Source organism: Acartia tonsa, chromosome 12, assembly GCF_053477335.1.
Source record: "Acartia tonsa isolate MP-2025a chromosome 12, ASM5347733v1, whole genome shotgun sequence".
In the NCBI taxonomy this organism is placed as follows: domain Eukaryota; kingdom Metazoa; phylum Arthropoda; class Copepoda; order Calanoida; family Acartiidae; genus Acartia; species Acartia tonsa.
The window spans coordinates 7,025,525-7,031,627 of NC_137271.1; positions in this window are offsets into that span (position 1 = coordinate 7,025,525).

Consider the following 6,103-nt stretch of genomic DNA (forward strand, 5'->3'; position numbering starts at 1 on the left):
ACAATTTCGTTCTTGTTAATTTCAAATTTTCCTTCGTTACAGGGGGAAGGAGCCATTTTAGAGCCCAAAGACATCTCTGCAATATTTTCAAACTTTTAAGGCAGATCTTTCTTGACTTATGCATCATTTGCCTCTGGCCAACCGTTTCGCCGTTATTTGCCGCCGTTGGCGTGATTTTTAACGATTTTTGCCGTTCTTGCGGTTTTAATGGACATTTAAGGGATAAAGGAGTCGTTAAATAAAGATGACTTATAAAAACTTTTATTTTAGCAATTAAATTTGCTAAATTTCATGTGTTCTAATAAAATTTGTATTTCTAACTGGTTTTGGTCCAGCAGAAATTCAAATTTGGAGATTAATTATAATATTGCAAAAACATTATATATGCATCAGCGAGAGAGAGAGAAATATACGTTTGAGAGAGAATATAATATAAGAAATTATGTTTATATTCTTATACAAACTTTAAATGAAGATAGATAGACTTAGAATAAAGGTATTAATAATTTGAAAACATGCCTTATAAGTGTCCTATTTTACTTATACTGGACCTTCCTAAAAATGCCTGGACTTGAACTGGGTGCACCTGACGCTATATTCATGTTCACAAACATTGTTTGCATTGAAGAAATATTTACATAGACGTTTATTTTGTTAAAATATTCAAATCGTAACTAAAGTTATGAAGGTTTATAGATTTTAAAAACATAGGGTAGCTTCGCTCATCCAAAACCGCCAGACGTACTTACCAAATGCACATTAGAAGTTAACAGAGGCAAAATTTAAGTTATTTCCTGGCTAAAGCAAAAAAATTACATCATTTCTTCGAATACAAGCTTATTTATTGAAGTTTACTTTTGTCTACTCTTAATGTCCCGTTTTTAGGCAAAAGATCCCACTGTGTTGTTGGCTCAAACTGGATATTGGATATTTTTGTTATATTTTGATTGGATTGTTCCAAGCTAGTTGTGTCCAAACTTTTCAACCAATTTATTTATCATCATTGGAGATGTATATCAATTTATTGTCTAATGTTTTATCAATAAACTAGCACCTAAGTGCTCTTTATAAAAAGGGATAAGAATGGGATACAAAAATAACCTAAGACCAGTGTTCATCCCATGTGACGTTTCCTTAAAAAAGGAGAACTTAATCAGTTCAGAAGTTATTTAAACTCTAGCTTCAGACAAAAAACCTTAATACTTTATAGAAACAGATTTATATTCTTTATATTATAGAAGAAGTATAACCAAACAACTACCTGGATCCCCATGTTAAGAACCTTTTTCGTCTGCTAGGTAATTGCTTTCTGATCTTATGTAACGACTTGTCTGTGTTAATATTCCCGACGCTAATCGTTGATTTTCAAAGATCCAATTAAAAGTGGGCACAGGGTCATTGGGGAGGGGAAATTCAGTTATTTTACCCCTCTATTGTTTTGCTCTATTGTCTTATACTTTAATACTTTATAGTTACTTGATAGCTGTTATTATTATCAATATAAAAATATTATTGTATTATTGCTGACTCTTTATTCTGGCAAATAACTGGATTAATTTAATCCCTGCACCTTATCAAATAATTCCTTTTCTGCAAATCCTCATATTCATTTATTATTTGTTTCATTGGAAATCAAATGGTCCTTTCCTTAAATGTGCCTGCTGAACAATTCAACCCATGAACAAACGCCCTATTTAAATATTAATTAACAAGGATGACAACATCCATAAGTAGCGAAGCACAAAATTTCGTGAATGGGACTGACGGTCATTGTTGTTTTTTTCAAACGACGGGAAATTTAATTTTGATATCTTTAACTGAAAAAAATTTGAAAATCGATTAATAAACACCAAAGATATGGGGGAAAATGTAAAAAATAGCCAAAAACCTGCAAAAAGGCAGTCTGACCGTCATTGTTGATTTCTTCAATTGACCGGAAATTTAATTTTTATATCTTTAACTGAAAAAATTTTGAAAATCGGTCCATAAACACCAAAGATATGGGGGAAAATGTAAAAAATATAAAAATAGCTATAAACCTGCAAAAAGGCAGTCTGACCGTCATTTTTGTTTTCTTCAAACGATGGGAAATTTAATTTTGATATCTTTAACTGAAAAAAGTTTGAAAATCGGACCATAAACACCAAAGATACGGGGGAAAATGTAAAAAATATAAAAATAGCCAAAAACCTGCAAAAAGGCAGTCTGGCCGTCATTGTTGGGTCTCTAAACAACGGAAAATTTAATTTTGATATCTATAACTGAAAAAATTTTGAAAATCGGACCATAAACACCAAAGATATGAGGAAAAATGTGGAAAATAAAAAAATAGCCTAAAACCTGCTAAAAAGCCGTCCGACCGCCATTGATGTTTTATAGTTGATTGTGCTCCTTAATGATGGGAATGTTGTCAAAAAATTTCAGCTTTCTATCTTTTATAGGGGCTGAGTAAATCCCATTTCCCCCATAGCGTTACGGACTGACGGACGGACTGACGGACTGACGGACGGACTGACGGACGGACAAAGTGAATTATAGAGTAGCTTCGCTACTAAAAATGATGGGGATGAGGATTCAATCTACAAACATTAGTAAGTTGATGAAAGAAACACTAGTACGTAGTAGGTGTAAGGGTAATTTGACGCCGATAAAAATATTTTGAGTACAATTTTTAAATGAGATATAAAATCCAGTTCGCAAAATTCCCTCTCCACCCCAAGTTTAATTATTTTCAATTTCTTTACATCATCAAAATTTAAAAATTATTTTTCTTTTTTATTTATCCCTTAATTCTGCAATTGTTCACCCCTTTCATTAAAATAATCCCCTAAACTTCCTTCCCTAATACCCCCTCTCTCCCTCCCTCCCTCCCTCCATCCAAAGTTTCTTCGTGAGCGTCTCTGAGAGGTGGTGCAGTACGAACAGTCAAAGTGAGTAAAATAAAGTACTATTATGTCAAGAAGCGCAGCTACTTTTTATAGATAGTAAGTCACCATGTTTAAGAGTTATTACGTCATAATAAGATGATTCAATGATTCATTCATCTTGTTGTCAGCAATCAATAAATACACCAAATTTTCTACTTATTTTATTTTTTTTTCATCTCTATTTATGAATATAGTGGTCCAATTCTCCTAGTAATTTATAAATAAAACCTAACATGAATAACATGTTTTGCCCTGCAATGTATCATAAGGGATAAGACAATGGGTGATAAATTTATTAACAACCCCGAATAATAAACAAACTTAACCCTTCAGAGGATTAACATTAGTTTGTTTAACAAGTTTGGATACTACTAGCTTGAAAAAAACATTAAGATTGAATAAAAGTACCTAGTTTTTTCAAGCCAACGAATAAGAGAATATCCTAAATAATATAAAAAATCTTCTATTTTTGCTTATTTTTAATTTATATACTTGTTTTATTAACCTTGAATCTACGTTCATATATATCGTTTCAAATGGCACTGCGACTCTGATAGGAAATTGACAACATATTCATATGTGCTGTACTAAATCAATCATTACTTGGACTAATTTAACCAAATTAGTTTTTTTTTAGGTTTTTGATAATTCATACAACCCCCTTAAGTTATTCATTACAATAAAATACATTTTTAAGATTTATTTACTTTGTAAATATGCATAAATATGACGTTTTTACTGACAATTAGGTTGATTTTTACTCAAAGCATATTTCTTGTAGACAATAAAATGATTGTAACTTTCGTTCTATTTAAGATAAATTGATGAAATAAAAAGTATATTCAATTTTATTATGCTGAGAAGTCACTTATTGATTTTAAGAAATAATAAACCCCTTTGAGTGGGGGAGGGGGGGGCGTTGAGTATCGAAAAAAGAAACTAATGTAAATTTCTTTTCTATTGTGGGTTTTAATGATTCATATAGCAGCCAAACTGTTTTTAGGCAATACCCATTTGTCTGTCTGTCTGTCTGTCTGTCCCTCTGTCTGTTTGTCCTTTTGTCTGTCTGTCCCACCACTTGTCTGTCTATCTGTCTAACTGCCTCTCTTTTGGATTTCAATGAATCATCTAGCATAGCCTAATTGTAATTTGTTAATGCTTCAAAGACTGTCTATTACTATTTACCTGTCCCTCTGTCTATCCCTCCGTCTGTCTGATCATTCACAGGTTCTCTATTGGATTTTATCTAATTAATTGTCTATTATAGTCAAACTTTGATAATTCTTCTTGCCTGTCTGTCTGTCTATCTGCTGAGTTTCTACCCTTGGTCTAACAGACTGATTCACTTAATTTATAAAAAATTAGATTTAACTAATAATATGGTGGTATCTTGTACCAAGAGATACACAAATAACCTTGTGTTGAAAAAAAACAAATAAAAAATTATTCAATTTCTTCTACGAAAAAAAGTGTAATACATGTTCCTTAAATCTCTTTGTACATCAAAAATATGTTTCAAATTTATAATATCAGGTTATATTCCATTAATTTATTAACAACTAAATTTTTTGACACCCCACTTATGACTTTTAACAGCCCCCTTAAACTAAAATCAAGGGTTATTTTATTAAGATTTTACCAAAACTACTTTACATAAGAAATTTATTACATTTCAAAATTTTTTTATAAAAAGAGGATTGGAATATATCTCCCTCCCAACATTAACTTTGAGCACTATTGTAAAATATATTAAAAGTTATAAACATATATCTATCAAGATCATTAAAGGAATTAATTCAAATTTGGGGGGGGGGGGGGTTATTGCAACCATCTCGTAATCAATGCGCAAATTGCACTTAGAATTCGAATTTCGTTACAAAACTTGGCATGAGTAATCCTTGGTATATCTATTTTCCCAAAATGAAACAAAAAGTTGGAAAAGTGACGGCTAACAGCTGGCAGCTTAGTCGTTTAGCCGATTTTGGGCCATATTCAGGGCAAAACTATCAGTAATTACATAGGAATCAACTTTTTAAAACATATTTTTGCTTTAAATATCCATTTTTAAAATTTCTTGTACCAGCTGCTAAATGGTTAGAACTGGCTGAAAATGGCTGGGAGCAACTAAGAGTATGAAGAGTAGATATGGCTTGTGACATGTCTAGGGGTAGGTTTTTATTGGTACTGAGCTCAAAAATACTACTATAAATAGTGGGGGTCCATCCATTTGGCAGCTGGGGCTGTTACACAGACAAGCCCTATCTACTCATTCTACTCTTGGCCGCTCCCAGCTGAGCTGCGGCCGTTAGCAAGCTGCCATATGGATTTTGTGTGGTATTTTTGAGCTCAGCACCCATAAAAACCTACCCTTAGACACATCAAAAGCCCTATCTACTCATCATACTCTTGACCACTCCCAGCTGTTTCCAGCCAGTTCTAGCTGTTAAGTGGGTGGTACTGAAAATTAAAATATGGTAATTGGTGCTGGAAGGTGAGCAAAATTGATTGAATATTGAGCTAAAATTTTGAAACTGCCTGGTCCAGTAGTTACTGCATCTAAATGAAACACAAAATTAAAATTTTCATTTTTAAGTTATGTAAGAAAAACTCTGCAAAAATGGAATTTGACTTTGCAGATTACTTGCTACACCTTCATATGTTATAATTGAGACTGCTCCATTTTTTTGATAAATTTCAGGTTTATATTGACATACTAGAATTGAAATTTTGTAAAAATCTTTAAAATTGAGATCACACAAAAGAACTAAAAAAACATTTTTTTTGCAGATTTCAAAAACTTTGCAGTACTCATGAGGTCACAATTATTGCATCACAGAAAAAATATTTAGCATGGGTCATTTTTTTTGCTTAAATCAACCAATTTTTACTGGGGGCAAAACTTTTATCAAAATTTTTCCAGAGCAATACTTTTGGCTGTTGACAGCTGTTCTCAGCCATTTTTGGCAGTTTTTAGCTGTTATGACAGCGAAATCTAGAAATTAAAAAAAGTTCTTTTAGTAATATGTCCATGACATAAAGTTAAAATATTCAATTTTTTTATATCCTTATAAGCCATTACCCAGCTGCCACTATTTTTGGTAGTATTTTTCAGCTCAGCACCCATTAAAACCTATCCCTAATGGATGATTCCTACATGATTATTTATGGATTTGCCC